The 16705-nt window shown below is 41.4% G+C and overlaps 1 long non-coding RNA gene across 2 annotated transcripts in view; it reads right to left on the minus strand.

Annotated features, from left to right (window-relative positions):
* Positions 1-362: 362 nt before the first annotated feature.
* Positions 363-16705, minus strand: part of LOC137167505 (uncharacterized) — a 29419-nt gene continuing 13076 nt past the window's right edge. Inside the window, exon 3 of one of the 2 annotated variants that reach the window (XR_010924125.1) lies at positions 363-655. This is a non-coding gene — a long non-coding RNA (uncharacterized lncRNA). Of the gene's footprint in view, positions 656-16515; positions 16651-16705 lie in introns of those variants that run through there. The other variant, XR_010924126.1, reaches the window with a different exon arrangement.

Consider the following 16705-nt stretch of genomic DNA (forward strand, 5'->3'; position numbering starts at 1 on the left):
ATAGCTTGCAGCAAACTGAGTGCCTTTTCTGTTTTATTTCTAGTTTTTGTCTGCCCTAACTGCATTTATGAACTTATCCAATCACTGTGACTAATTAACTTATTTATTTGGGCTCTCTCTTCTGCCTCATGCTTATACTTTATTAACTTTTGGGACACATATCAATTCTTAACAAATGGCTGAATGTGAAGCACCATAGCAGGAGAGTTAAGGGAACACCTGATCCAAAACTGATCTCAGGGGAGTGTACTGACGCTGGAAAGGATGTATTTAAATTGTGTATTAGCAATATTAAGTGTCTTTGCGCCTATATTTGTGCTAGGAAATTAATTAAACATTTCACAACATCCCTAACTGGACAGATCAACATGAAACATTTATTTGTGATCATACAAGGCCTGTGTTAGTTCAGCACTGACATATGCAAAAGAGACCACCAGGGGATGGTGCAGCTCTCTGCTGCTCTTTAGAAATGTGAGGGTTCCAATACCACTTTTTAAAATTGTTGCCAATGGGAGATCCTGCTGTGCTGCCACACTTTACTGCTGAAGATCCTCAAAGCGTGGCAACTTGACACCCTATGTGCTGGAAGTGCAAGAGATGGTTCTCCTCCATGCAAGACACCATGGAAAGCTGCACAGGAGCTGATCAACCTCTATGGAACAAAGGAGACCAATCTGGGTTGATGAGCTATTTGGACAATGATTTCTGCTCTCTTTATCACCTCCTATTTCCTCTCTCTCACCTTGACCCTTTATCTATAGCGCCAACATTTCTCCACCCCCTCCCTCCACCACCACTTTCTCTCTTTCACCACTGCTCTCCCTCCACCACCACTTTCCTAGTCTCTTTCCCCTTGTTGCCTCATCCCACCCCACAATGAACTCTCTCTCTCTCAACTTCTTCAGCCTCTCCCCTTTCCCAGCCTCAACACCATCTGTATGCTCAAACCGAGTACATAAACATAAAGTATGATGTTAATACAGAAGAGTCAATCATTCAATAGGATTGTTTGCTGTGATCTTTGGTGCAGTAATTTACAATTTGGGGGAGCAGTTGGAGCTCCCCTTTGTTAGCTAAATGTTTATTTAATATGCTGAATGGAACCCAAATGTTCTGGTGTTGGGTTTGGCAAACAGAAACAATTGCAAATTAGGAGCTAATACACAGGCACATCTTTGACCTAACAGATTAGGAAATATTTCATTTGTGGATGATGTGCTCCTTTTTTACCTCCTTATATAGTCACCGCTTTGAGGTATGGAAAAATAGGATGCCTATTAAAATAATAATAAAATAAATAATGGATAGGGGTGGAGCTCACATCCTGGATAACGTCTCCTCCACACAACTCTTATGCAATTTATGATGGGTTTAGTTTTGTTTATAGTGTTAAGGTGTTTTGTAATTGTTGCCTTTTCATTGTAATCTACTAGGCTTGGTATTAAGTTAAGACGTTATATGTACGTTAGGTGCTTTTATTTTAACTTGTCTTTTGTGCTCTTCTCCTCCCCCTTTCAAGAGCCCTCTCCTTCCTATTCCCTGGAATGTTGGCATATAGCAAAAATCTGGTAAGGTAATTCATAACCTATGGAATAAGTGTCAGACATTTTGTTCAGAGACTCCCTCATCCCCATAGGTTTCCGTGTGGTGAGTAGGAAGGGATATAATAAAGCAAATGACACAAGCAATCCATCACCTTCATTTCTAAGGCTACACATACAAAAATAATTTTGAATATAGCCACATGATCCTGAATTTGAATGTTATCTCCTGAAAAAAAAAAAGAAAGTCTCAACACTCCAATTAAAAGAATAAGTGGACACTCATCATTAAAGAAAGGTCAAAGGCAGGTGTAGTGCTTTTGCAAGAGAGACACTTGACTGCAAATAAGGCTGCTAAATTAGAACATGACTAGGTAGGAAAAGCAGTGTCTTTGCTGCTTTTCATCCAGAGAAGTAGCTGTCCTCTTCCATAAAAACACTGGCAGTAACAGGCTCAGAGTCAATTTCAGACAATCAGGGCAGATTTTTAATCCTTAAAGTCACTATAAATGGATCAGACCCTATTCTTGCTAATATGTATGGGCCTAACTTTGATGATCCTGAAACCTTAGTTGTTTTCTTAATACATTATATTACATGGAGAACCTCATATCTGTACTGTAATTGCTCGAGACAAACATACCCTCAACATCTTCTAGAAGCTGAAAGCATATTTCAGAAATTATAACCTGTGCACGGGTCAAGAAGAGAAAATAGGATAGCCCTTAAGAAAAAAGAAGAAAGCTTGAGTTGTCTTATGCCACAGCCTCATCTCCAGCTACGCTGCGATCCCTGATTAATTGTAGATTTGAATTCAATCAGCTGCACTTTGTACAGGCTGAGTTGGCCCTATTTTGCCTCAGACAGGGTTTCTGGGAATTGGGTGAAAAAGCTGGCAAGTTGCTGGCATACTTGCTAAAACAAAATATCTCTGCATGTAGAATCCTGGACATCCATCATAAACATGCTAAATTATGTACATCAGCTAAAGATATTAGGCGTTCTTTAATTTCTGTACAGATCTGTACAAATTGGACACAAACCCTCCACAGACGCTTTGGATCAATTTTCAAAAAAAAAAAAAATTACATTACTTCAAATTACTGCAGCCCAGTATAGAAACCTTGACATGCCCCAATTGAGGATGATTTAATTGAGGCAATTAAGAATATGAAAGTGGAGAAAGCTCCTGAAGCCAGATAATTTTCCAAGTGAATTCTATAGACACTTCCTTGACCTTCTGTCTGACTAGATGCTTAAAATGTTTAGTGAGTCACTCCTAGAGGGAACCTTTCCTCCTATATTAAGGGAAACTCTAATATCAGTTATTCCTAAACCAGCAAGAGATGCCACACTATATTCCAATTATAGGCCAATTTCAGTTAATACTGATGTCAAAACATTAGCAAACGTTCTGGCAATGAAGTGGAGAAAGTTTGGGGTTCTATCATACACCCAAATCAAGTCAGGTTTGTCAGAGGTCATCACGATATTGATATTACAGAACTGAAATAAGATGACCCCGACTCACAAGCCCTATTAACTTCAAATGCAGAAAAAACTTTTGATAGAGTGGGCTGGAGATGTGTTTTTCGCCCTACAAAAAATTGGATTTGAACCCGTATTTAGTTTCTGTGTCCAACCATTACCTCACCTATCAGCTCACAGCAAAACCTACAATATGACCTCCGATACCTTCAGTCTCCTCCAGGGTACTACACAAGGGTGGCCCACTGTCTCCATTATGGTTTGATTTTGCTATTGAGCCCATGGCAATAGCTATATGGGCTCATCCAGATATCCGAGCCAGAGTTTGGTTCCAAGGAATATAAATTGGTATTATATGCAGACAATGCCTTTTTCTACATCTCCTATTCTAGTCTTCCTATAGATAATTCAAAAATTCAACACAATACCTGCTTCCACAATAAACTGGGAAAGACTGGAACTTTTGGAAATCTCCTGTTGTCACTTAGCAGGGCTTTTTCCTTGGTGGAATTTCCATAGGCTAACTGATGCAATCAAGTACCAAGAAACAACTAACTAATTAGTGAAGAGAAATTTAGATCCTGTACAGTCTCAAATAACTAGTGATACAAATAGGGGGCATCCTTTTTCCCTGATCCTGTGGGGATGGGTTAATACAATAAAAACGAATGTTCTGCCTAAGCTCCTCTATATTCTAAGCAGGCTACCTATGTATATTCCTCCACCTTATTTTTAGAAAATTTTAAAATGTTAGTAGAGCCTTTCTGCTGGGTCCTGGTCAACACCCACAACTATCAATTAAAAAAAATCCAACTCTCCATAGCCAAGGGGAAGAGGGGGAGTTTGACTTCTAGACTTACAAAATTACTATTATGCTTTTAGCATATCACAGATGTCAAATTGGTTCTAGCATATCACCACACTTATACCCACATGGGTGAATAGGTTTTAATACACCCAATTCCCCTTTCACGTCTTCTCTTTTTTGTCCAATGGAGAAAAATAAGGTGCCTATAGCAGTAGCCATGTAAAGAGAATGAGCTGACCTAGATAAGATATAATAATTTCATCCTCACTGTCATACAAAAGCACTTACCTACTTATGGTAACCCAGACTTGCAAATTGGGGGGAAAAACATGTAATGACTGAACGATAGTATTATATGGATTTCCTAACAGGTTAGGAATAAAGTATTTGTTCCTTTCCTAACACTAAAGCAACAATATGACATGACATCCCCAGTTGAGTGGCAATACTTACCGCTCAAACACTTGCTAACATTTCAATTTGGTCTGGGTTCTCTAGGCCTGCCACAGGCCTCAGAGCTACTGAGAACCTTGGAACCTCAGGCACTCATCAACTATGTATGCTTTGCTAATGAAGAGGAGCTCCATTGGTCTGGAGTTCTTGGTACAAGCATGGAAGGGGAAGTTATCACAGCCCTTAAAAGAACCCAAGTGGCAGAGCATATCATGGAACATTAAAGATGTATCCGTTGATCTCAAGCTATGCCTGATGACACCAAAAACATACGCAAAATGCATTGGTCATGCAAGATGGGGGCCTTATCCTCTGATATTTGTTGGCTCTGTGATAAAGAAAAAGGAACACTGATGCATATACTATGGGACTGTCCAATATTCAGGCAGCTGTGGAAAGAGGTGGACACGAGTGAAAATAGGGTTTGGCTTCAACAACCAAACACCATCTGAAAATTATATTCAAGATTATGTACTTACTATGCTGGGTGCAACTTCACCACAGTGATTTTGGTTCTTGAGGGCTGCAATTACCACCAACCATATGATTTTACAAAAATGGAGGAGTAGGCCTATGCCTAGAATAGAGCAGTGGAAGCCGGAGTCATCGGAGTTAGCAGTCAAAAAAAGAATAGGTTATTGACAGAGCATTTATATCAGTGGTTCTCAATTTTTTTTGTATTGGTGACACCTTTCACATAGCAAGCCTCTGAGTGCGACACCCCCCTCACTCCTGTGGGTGCCCGGCCCTGGTGGGCACCTGAACCTGGCCACCATGGGCCCCTTCTCTCCCTTTGCCCCTAACCCCAGTAGGCTCCCCACTCCCCCTTCTCCTGTGCCCACCTGGGGAAATAGACCTGCAGGCACAGAGGAGCTGGTTTTGCTGCTTGCTCCCCCTTTGAAAGCGGCTTCTCCACATACCCTTAGAGGCGTCTGAGGGGGTGTAGCGAGGAGCAACGCCAGGGCTCCCTGCATCCAGGTCACTTTCCCCACCTGGACTGCCTAAGGGTAGGGCAGAGAGCAGCAGCTCCTGATGCTCGCCTCATAGCACAGCCCAGGTGGGGAAAGTGACCTGGATGCACGGAGCCCTGGCATTGCTTCTCACTTGCCCCAACACACACACAGTCCCTGGGGGAGGGGCACCATTTAGATATGGCAGAGGATGGCATTTGCCCTATTCTGATTTTTCATAACAGCTGGGAGGGACTACCCCCTTCCCTCCCCTCCCCAGCCAGGACTCAGAGCAATGCAATTATTTTGCTTGCTCCTCTTTCCCCCCCCCCTTCCCTCCCCGGTCTAGTCTTTGCTCAGCCAATAGGAATGCAGCATGTGGCAGAGCCAATAGCAGGGCTGGGAGCCTCACAGCACTTTTCAATCTTGAAAAAACAGGCTCAGCAGGATCAGTGCTTAGTCTGAAGATGTTGCAGATTTCAACATGATCTGCCCCCAGCTTCACATGGGCATGTTAAAAAGGCAGGAGCAAGCTCCTTGACCTTGTGACACCAATAGACAGCACAATAGCAGCAGCCTAGGCATATTCAAATGAATTATCCTCACAGACAGCCCAGCTTCGGAAGATTCAGGCTGCAAGAGCAGCACTGAAGAATGACCACCTGGAATCTTTCCCTGCTGTGAAGAAAGAAGTAAATGCTGTCACCACAAATATTGTTTAAATTACACTTAAAACTTTCCCATTTTTTCCAATGCTCTAATTTTTTAGTGAATATCAGTACTCCAGTGTGGCCATTTATTCTGCTATTTAATTCCATAGTGAGAATCTTTTCATTTCCTACAATGGGCTTTGGTTGGGTCAGGTCACCAGGTAGGTCCACATAGGCTGTTACACACAAATGCTGTGAATGCCTTGATCTTACCAAATCGCCCCAGGGTTGCATAGGGTTCTAGAAACTTTTTCCCAGAATACCTTCTGAGGAGTTGCTGGTCCTTTGTATGTGCAGATACAATCTCCTGCTACCCTCAAGCAGCCATTGTAGCTGTGTGTGGTGTGCTGTATGTCCTTGTCCTGGTAAGTAATCTTAGCTCCTCTTGTCTTGTACTTACTCTTTAATATTTCTGAGGGGGCCAGAGTCTCAAACTTGTGTATCACAGTGAATTTCATTGATGTTTGATGTTTACTCTCTCAAATCCTTACAGCTACACACTAGAAACTTCCTTTCAACTTAATCCTTTTTATTTATCATAATTATTTGTATAAAACCTTCAGTGCACATAAGCCCAAGCCTATATGAAAAATTTATAAGATTTGGCTGCCAAAATTTGTTCATTATAGATCCACGCTGCTAACATCCATGATTTAAATTACACTCTAGATCAGCGGTGGCCAACCAGTGAGACACAAAGAGCTGCAGTTATTTTGCCCTCAGGCAGCACATCAATTTCACTCCCCCTCCTCTCTCTACCCACCACCAACAGTTCCAGGACAGTTCCCACTGATCTGTCAATTTCGCCAGCAGCTCATCAATTTCACTCCACCTCTTTTCCAGGGCAAAGAGCCGCATTGGCCACCCCTGCTCTAGATAGTGATTTTTAAGAGTTTTTTTTTTTTTTAAGTTTGGTATCTCAGCTATTTTTGAGCCATCATTAATTTCACCCCCTCCTTCGTTTGTTAATTAATGCACATACTTTCTACTACTACTACTTACCCCCTTGACAAACTTTTAAATGTTCATCTTAACCCTGTAGTTTAGCGTCAGCTCACTTATGTTAGTGGTGAAAGATGACCAATTTACAACACAACCTGAAAATTTCTTTCATGATGGAAAGATCTCCAAAAATATCATGCCCAAGAATAATCTAGACATCATGCAGCTATTGGGCTGGCCCTGCATATAATGGAAGCCACTTCAAACCAGGAGATGATGACTCTTAGTTCCAGCACCTATGATTTTTTTTTTTAAGTTATAAAACCATAGATTACAAAAAAAAAGTCAAAACCTTTTGAAAAAGGCTATGTATCTGACTGCAAGTAGTTCTTAGACCAAGATTCCTGTGCAGTGTTTGCAACCCAAATATCGGAGCACTTACTAGGACACTGAAAGTGAAATGAATTACAAGTAGAAGAACTGATTTTTCCCCATTGTCTACACTTAGAGAAATGCAGAAAGTAAAGCGCATAAGTAGTTACCAACTACATTAAACGTTTTAAAATTCTTTCATTTGTACTGGCCAGTGTCGTCGTCATCTGTCTAGTCAGATTCGGGATTGGGAATTTTTTGCTGCATTATCTCCCAATTGTTCTAAATTTACAAATAAACTTAAAATATGGCTTAATTGGGGTATATTTTTCTTCTTTATATAGGAATTAGATACAGGGATCCTGTCAGCTAAATTGCTAACTTATTAGTTGCAAAAAACCCTAGAGTCTTCAGGTGCCTAAGTGGTCCCTGGGATCATGGTTAAAGTTGCCCCTCCTCCCAAAATCTGAAATGGTGCTTCTGGGGAGAGGGGCTCAGAGGAACGTGGGAGGGGTGGCTGAGCAGTATCTGTGTATCACCACTTGTCCCCTCCCCCCATGTTCCTCCGACTGGAGGAAGCAGCCAGGTTCACAGCCCCACGCCCTGGCCGGGATCGGGGCTCACAGCCCATGACCTCCACATAACCACCCCCATTTGAGAACCAAATGATTTATATAAATTTGAATAAATTTAGACCCCGTTGCTTGATACATTTGGATAAAGGATGCTGATATACTTGAAGTAATGTCAGACTTCTAGTCCAGCTGCCTTCTCTGCTTCTTCCCTCCCTCTTTTCAGCTTCCCTACACCCCCACTCCCAGTACCCTCCTCCTTTCCTTTACTGTGTATTTGTGTGTGGGCACAATCTTTTAGAGGGGTCTCTGAATGTAATAAGGGATGTTCTGTTCGGGAAGCTGCAATCCAGCCTTGAAGACTACAATTTTCATGGTGCCCTGGGGAAGAGAGAGAGAGAGACTTCCACTTCCAGGGGTGAGGGAAGCCTTATTTTAGATGCATAGGCAGCATGTGGTGGGTTCAATTTTTGTGGGGAGCCGAGATTGTTATTGAGCCCCTGGTCAGGGGACAGGAGACTGCTTTCTGGAGCTCTGTCCAAGCCAGAAGCTTCTGCAAAGCTCCTGCTAAATAGCTAGAAGCTGCAGATAAGAAACTGCTCAGGCTTTGACCAAGCAGGGAGCCAAGGAGGCTACTACAAGGATGATTTGGAGCCAAGGCAAAGACTCTGGCTGTGACCAGAAGTGACTGAGGTTGGCCTGCAGTAAAGGCAGTGAGTACCAACCATCTTTTTAGTTTGGAAAAGTGTTTTCAAGGGAAGGGGGAGAGCCACATGACAAAGTGCTTTCCTTGAGTCTGAGAAAAGAAGAAAGGGTCTTATTGTCTAACCAGGATCCAGGGTTACTGTCCTCTGGTTATAACAATACCCACCTTCAGAGGGGTTATGCATCTTGGACTGATCCCAAGTTAGAATCATTCTGCCCCTTGTTGCCCTGGCTGGACTATTTTACTGGACCAACAGTGTGCTGTCACCAGCTTCAAGATTTTCAAGCATGCCCACGCAAGCATCTAGAGTTCTGAAATTCAGAGGAGTACACACACAGGTGAGTTGATTGCAGACAGTGTAAATGTGAATTGGTTAAGTTTTATTTACTACTGTAAACAGTAAGTATTAATTTAGTGATGTGCCCTCTACAGTTCTAAAGTAATTTTGATAGATTAATTAATCTGAGCTTGTTATATCATGTTTTTCTAAATAGTTAAGTAAAGGTGTGTTAAGTCTAATCTAAGAACATATTGTTTATGACCAGTACTTTTTGTATCACTGCATAAATGAGCCCAGGTTTATTCCTGGAGGCTCCCAAGGCCTGCCAGTCAGAGTGTACAAGGCTGAGCAGATCGAGGCACTACCAAGATGAATTTCCTTACAAATAAAAGGACTGCAGTAGAGGGGTGTATGAGTTATCCCAGCTATCCAACGTAAGGACTGTGATACCCAGATCTCCTTTACTGACAACAACATCAAGTGCCTGGGCACAGAGGTGAACTTTGCCTGCTATTGAGAAATCCAGAAAGGAAAGAGGGGTTACTTATCTTTATTTATTTTAATTGCTATTCCCCCACCCTAAATGTTATGTCCTTGTAATATTGTCTGGTTTTGTATTGTCTGGTCTTCTAGCTTTGACAAGCTGTAAAGGTCTGTAATTGCATAATTTTATTAGATATCCTGTGAAATGTGCAGTATATACACGCTCTAAGTCATTTCCCCTTATTGTGTTTTTGTTTATTTCTTTATGAAGATTAATTTTAAAAAACCACCAAAAAAAGAGGGTTTTTTCTGTAAGATATGCTCCAGAAATGATTTTGGGAAAGTTCTATGGCCCGTGCTATACACGAGGTCAGACGAGATGTTCACAATGGTCCCTTCTGGTCTTGCAATCCATTAATCATTTTGACATCCTGTTTATGAATACATATTTAGAAATGGAGATCTGGAATAGTCTCTTATTTGGGATGTGAGATGTCCAGCAAGTTGTATGCTAAGCCCTGCAGGAAAACTCCAACCCCTCCCTAAAAGGACATACTGCAAGGACGAGGAAATATACCTGTTCTCTTATATTATTAAATCCTCAAACCACTCTTCTGGATCTCAAAAGAGTACCGCTTTGCTCGTGAAGGGCAGTAAATCAAAGAAGAAAGTCAAATGGCAATGATAACTTGCACTGCATGAGTGCTGCCCAGTCACTAGAATACTAGAAGCGCTGCTTCACTAAGAATGAGAAAATAAAATGAATAAAATAAATTTAACTGCATCCTTATGTGCACTTACAACAGAATCTTTCTTCTAGATGAAGGGTCCACACAAAACCAGTTGCTCCTGGTCATAGACTATGAAGTGCATTTTCCATTACTCGGCTAGCAGCAAACAGAAGCAGCAATACTAGAAGAGCCTAGGAACTGCAACTCAGGACTGACAAGCACTTTCAAAAGTACCCACAATTGATGAGCACATGTGCAGTATCTAAAACATTTAAAGAATCACTGATCTCCCCTCATTCCAGAATCCTACTGAAATCAAGTGAAATGCACAAATAGGCATTGTAAATTTAAAATGCTCTTAGCTAAAACACAGAACTTCAACTTCATTGAAAAAACAGCACCGTTTTAGAATTTGTCATTTCAGACGCATTTAACTTGAGTCTCCTTTTCTGCAATGGGAACTAATCTTGCAGAACCCTATTGTTCAGATACCAACTTTTTTTTTTTTTTTTTTTTAAAAAGGTTGCTGTGAGAAATTAACATGAAAAAAGTCTTGCCCTCAGTATTATATATTTTAGAACATAACTAATCTCTTTTCAGCCTCATATACATGTACTGACAAGTCACCAAATCCTTTCCCCCTTTTCTCACACAAAATATTCAAAATGTGAATGAAATTCAGCATTAGGATTTTCACACATCAAATTAGAAAGCTAATTCTCTACCTTAAGAAGCTGCTTGACTATACTTAGGAAACTGCTACCTAGCTTTATTTTAAACTCTAACACAATAAAATAATCTGGACTGTGTCAAACTATGCATACTTCATATAGTTTCACTCAACCCTAGGAGTAGTCACTTCAAATTAAAATTGAAATAGACTTGTTATAGTCTAGCTTTTTGTAACTGTTATGATTAATTTACATAACACTTCAAGGTATGCACACAAGCTGTGTTACATCCACTTACTTTGTCAGAGGTGACCTACACTGGACAAATTGAACAATCCAACAGCACAGTCCTAATAATTATAAATACAGGTGAATCAAAATCATTAGCCAAAAAGTGAAAACAAGTATGAGAAAAATTTGAGGCTTAGACCATCTTTTTATTCTGTGTTTGCATCTCAGACAATGGGGTCCTAGTCTATAACTGGGGCTCAGACAATATAGCAATACAAATAATTAATAAGTCATAATAGTATTAATAAAAGAACTCTGATTGGGGGCATTAAGGTGAACTGCAATACAGATTAATTTGAAGGGTGGTAGGGACACAGGGATCACTGCAAAGGAAGCAGACAACTCACTGGGAGAGGAAATGGTTCATATTTCTTAAGCTGCCTCCTTTGGCAGATTCAGGAATGGCACCAATAGGCTTTAATATCAGGTGTGTCCAGGAAAGATGGGTCAGTTTTCTACAGTATCTTTGGGTTGGGAAACAGGAATGTCACACAACCCTTTCTCCAAAACTGGAGAGTGATGGTAAATCCATACAAAAGTACTCCCAATTTAGAAAAAAAATTAAATATCAGCCAGGGTAGTCATCTTAGAAACTACAAAAGGGGGGCGGGGGAGGAAACAAGTTCTCATTGCAGGCCAAAAACAAGTAAGACCATCACCAATAGCTATAATAAAAAGGTGACTGCAAGTGGTCCTTTTGGTCAACTGCACATAAAGAGAGATAGGTAGGAAATATAGGATGGCCTCATGGATGGGAAGGGCAGTCTGGGAGGGTCCTCGCAGTTGGAGAATGTCCAGGTGCTTGTGGTGCATATCCTGGACCTCCTTCACTGGGAGGCTAAGATCCCCCGCCACCTGTTGAAGCAATTTGTTGTACTGCTTATTGTTATCAGGAGGGATGGAAGAAGATGGAATCAGTGCCTCATCCAGCCATGAGGCAGCACCAGTGGGGATTGGCAGAACCACCTCTTCCTTCCCTTCTTCCTAAGCTAAGAAGAGTGCGGTCCAGACCGGGGATGGTCAATACGATGCCACCAACTGTGTGCCACAATCCTAGTATGTGTCTCAGGGAGGTCAATGGAGCTAAGTGTAAGCATCTCTGGGCAGCAGTGGACCCCATGTGTACCAGTACCACAACTTCTCACAACAGGGTTGTGAGCCAGAGGATAAGGTGGTCTGCACCTGGGATCCAGACTGTGAGACTAAGTAGGTGAGAAGGGGGCACCTGGCTCTGAGAAGCCCTCTGCCACAGATGATGGGTCCGGCAGTGGTGGAGCCAATGATACCAGTGGGTTGAGGCGAATGGAAGGAGTGTGCCTCTCTAGGAGACGCAACAGAGGTTCATCTGCCGGAGAAGAAGGACTGAGGTGCTTGGGGGACCTGAAAGTAGCTATGAACCCAGGTATGGCAACAGCAGCTCTGCAGTGGGCAGCAGCAGTTCCAGGTGGCAGACCTGAAGGGCCCGGTAGTGTCAACAGTGCCAGTAGCACAAACAGCAGACATGGTGATGGAATGGTGACTGCGGCTGGTGGTGGCACTGGAGGATCCTTATGCTCCATCCGGGGCTTCTTGAGAGCTGGAGCAGACAGGTCAATGCATGACTTCTCACCCGACGTGCTCCATCTCATGGAGGCAATGCTGCATTTAGGAGTAGTCTTGGACGGGGATCTACCCTTATGCCCATGCTTATTATGCTTATCGCAGGACTAGTCAAGGTGTCCAGGTACTGATAGATCTGGCACCTGGGGGAAGACAGAGGGGCACTCACCAGCAGTGACGGATCCGTTCCAGAAGTTTGATGGTCCCGGATCTGGCTGCGTATGTGGGAAAATAGCCTTTTCAATCAAGAAAATATGGAGACAAAGTTCCCTAACTTCCTGCATTCAGGGTGGGAACGATCAGCAAATGGTGCAGTGGGTGACAATATGGGCTTCGCCAAGGCAGTATAGACACTGTTGGTGCTCGTCACTCTCAGGCGAGCATGGGCATAAAACAGTTTTTGAAGCCAACTTGCTGGAGCATAAACCCCAAGAAGGGAGGTCTCCCCAATTGGGGAAGAATTCCGAAAGCATACTCAACTACCTACAACACACATACTATAACAACAAGAAAAACACTAACTATATACAAGAAGAATGGACAACCAACTCTCTTAGCTAGCTAAGAGCCTGGAGAAACAGGGGTTCCAGTGAGAGAGAACTGGAGTGTCATCAACCAGCAGGGCTTCTTATAGTCTCAGCTGAGGACAGGAGGATGATGCACAATGCACAAGCAGGTCAATAAACACTGCTACTGTTCTGGCTCTGGCGTATGGTGCACACCCACGTTTGGAATCCATATAGGAATCAGCACTCGAAGAACCCAGCTATTACAGATGACAGAAGTAAGCATAAAGTAGTCATGCCACATATCTGAAGGCAAAAAATTAATTTAAATCCTTCAGCACCTTGCGTATAGTACCTATAAAATACAGTAACCCTTCCACAGGGAATTTCAATTTTTTTGGTTTTTAATCGGAAAGCAGAATAAAACCAGATTTTGAAATATTGAAAATCTCCATAACATAGAATTACCTTTCTCCACAGAGCTGTAATATTAAAACAGTATGCTGGTAATCAGCAGCATTACAAAGCATTATCTAGAGTTTTTATTATTAATCCTAAATTACCCTGTTCAAATCTTTGGGATAAGAAGTAAGGGAGGAAAAAATAATAGTTAACTTCTGAATGGTGAATTAGGATTGAAAGACTAGTATCTGACTCCCTGAGAATAGTCTCAAGAAACTGCAAGAGTAGACATCTTGCATTAAAAGCCTGATCACACACAAAGCAAGGCTTAAGGGCAATCTTTTTTTACTGGTACTTTCTGCCAATAGGTATTATAAAGAAGATGGTTCTCTAAAAAGCATAATCAGTATGATTATTTCTGATTGTGTGAAATGAGTTTGGTTTAATAGAAATAAGTATAGGCACTGTAATAAGCAATGGAAAAAATATAGTCCATGCTCCAAAAGTGAAATATATATAGCTAATTTTAAAAGTGTACACACCAAGAAACATGTTCAGTGAGAAATTTCTTGGTGTGTACACTTTTAAAATTAGCTATATATATATTTCACTTTCGGAGCATCGACTATATTTTCCCTCTCTTCTCTGTTAAATAGCAACTTATGCAATAAGACCAAATCAGCAATATGTCACATCATTGAAAACTGCAGAGAGCACATTCACTCATTCACTGATCATGTGCTTCACTGACTACTTAAGAGCATTTGATACAGTACAACATGACTGTCTTTGAAAGATATTGGCAGACCTGGGGATTCCAAAGCATCTGACTGAACTCATTACAATTCTCTACCACGCCCAACAGACCACGGTGTTAACAGGTGACAAAAGTGGTTTTTCCATTGGGTAGGATGAGACACAAAGGTGTATTTTGTCCCCATGCTCTAACTTATACACAGAAATTATAATAAAAAAGCCTTGGAAGATTTTGACAAAGTGGAAGGAGCTAGGATTTCATTTCGTGGACACCTCTTGACCAGCCTCAGATATGCTGATGACACAATGCTCTTTGCTGCAACCACCACTGCAATGGAACAAACAGAGTCTGTAAAAACCATTACGGAGGACTATTTATGAATGCATCGAAAACAAAATGCATGAACGTCGACACAACGACTAACAAAAGCAGGAGGCATCAGGACATCACAATTAACAGACAAACTGTAGAGGTTGTAGATGAATGTATCTATCTGAGATCATGTATATCCAACCAAGAAGGCTGTTCCAAAGAAATCAAAAGATGACTAGGAATGGTTCACTCAACTATGGCTCCATTAAGAAAGTGTGGAAAAACCATGGTATCTCAAAACGGACAAAGACGCAACTAGTAAAAAGCCTAATTGTTCCCATAGTGATTTATGAGTATGAACTGTGGAAAATTAATGCTGCTGACAAAAAGAAAACTAAAGCTTTTGAAATTTGCTGTTGGTAAAAATTCTTGCATATCTCCTGAACAGAAACCCTCCCCCAATGTCTTATTAGAAATATTGTTTGAGAGAAGCAGATCCTGGTGTCAGAAAACAACTGACAATCTTATGTACTTAGGTCATTGTCACATTCTGGGGTGCAATCCAGACCAGTGAGGAATTGTGTCTGACCTGCCCTGCAACCTTGGGTGCCTCACAATGGTTTGCTGTTGTAACTCCCACCCATGGCCACTCACAGCCAGCCTAACAGCATGCTGGGCACACCCTGAATGTCTCTATATAACTTCAGCCCTGGTCCAGCAACTCTGACCACAGCAACCTGTCAGCAACATTCTAATCACACTCTGGCTTCCACCAGCCATGGTTACTACTTGCAGGGTGACCCCAACACACACCTGGGTCCCAGATTTTTCCCCAAAACATGTGTTCTGGACAGTTCAGATAGTAAAAGGTCCATTGCCCCTTTTAAAGGGTCAATATTCAACAGTTTGACACTTTAAACTGTATTGTTGGGTAACTCCAGCTAAACACACAATACTGGATTAGTTTACATTAAAAACAAAACAAGTTTATTTAACTACAAAGAGACGGGTTTTAGGTGAGTACAAGTATAAGGTATTAAAACCAAAAATAGCTACAAGAAAAATGATAAAGTGCTTTCTAGTAGCTAGACTTGGTTCAAAGTAAAATATTTACTACAGGTTCCCAACAACCTGACTGACCAAATTCTCAGGTCAGAATCTCCCCTCAGAGTTAAAGGGCTGGTTCCTTTATCATCTTAGGTGACAGACAGGTAATCTGAGGTGTTTTTGCCCTTCACTTTTATAGTCCAGTCACCCTCTGAAATGCATTTTCCTGAGGAATACCACTAAATAAAGTTCATTCCAGCTGTGAGGAAGGAGACCTGCAATCTTGTGGTGAAAGAGGTTCCATATGGTTGTCTGCTAAAATGCAGATCCAAATGTTCCTGCCCCACCTCGTCGCCAGAGAATGGCCACTTGACAGATGATTGCCAATCAGCTTTGACAACTTCTGACTAGAGGCATCATGTTGTCCTTTGTCTTTGAGAAACAGGTTTACCACTTCCCCAGATTGGTCTGGCAAACATTTTACTCATAATTTCAGCTTCTATTCATAACTCTTAATATGCATTTTGTACATACATTCCCCAAGAACATTAATGTTTTAGTGCGTTAATTTTTAAATAATACTCACTATTAAATAATAGTTTGCACAAAGATTACTACAATATGTGTAGGGTATGAATAAAGGGGTGCTTTTGGTCACAGTCACATTAGGTGCAGAGATGGAAATAACCTTGAGAGAGGTGTTATGGAACAGGTGGTGTAGGATCATCATAGTAGGGGATAACCAATGAGGAAATGGATGGATATTACATGACAGAGATCACTAGATGGCCAGTTACTGACTGATCAAAGTTAACAATAGATCATGAAGACATCCAAAAATTCTGCTATTCACCGATATTCAGACATGAATAAAAGGATTTTACTTAATTAACCAATCTAATAATTTTACTTCTGATGCGGAATATGCAAAAGACTCATTGAAAGTAATCTTCATCTTTTATTTTGAAGGTTTGCCTTTCTCCTCCTAGGCCATACTGCAGCAGGTAACTCTTCATATAAAACTGGCTTCAAACAAACAGAGAATTTACTGTAGGGAATAATCCTTAACTGACAGAAGAAC

Source organism: Emydura macquarii, unplaced genomic scaffold (assembly GCF_026122565.2).
Source record: "Emydura macquarii macquarii isolate MOO-44397 ecotype Brisbane River unplaced genomic scaffold, CSIRO-AGI_Emac_v2 contig_320, whole genome shotgun sequence".
NCBI lineage: Eukaryota > Metazoa > Chordata > Testudines > Chelidae > Emydura > Emydura macquarii.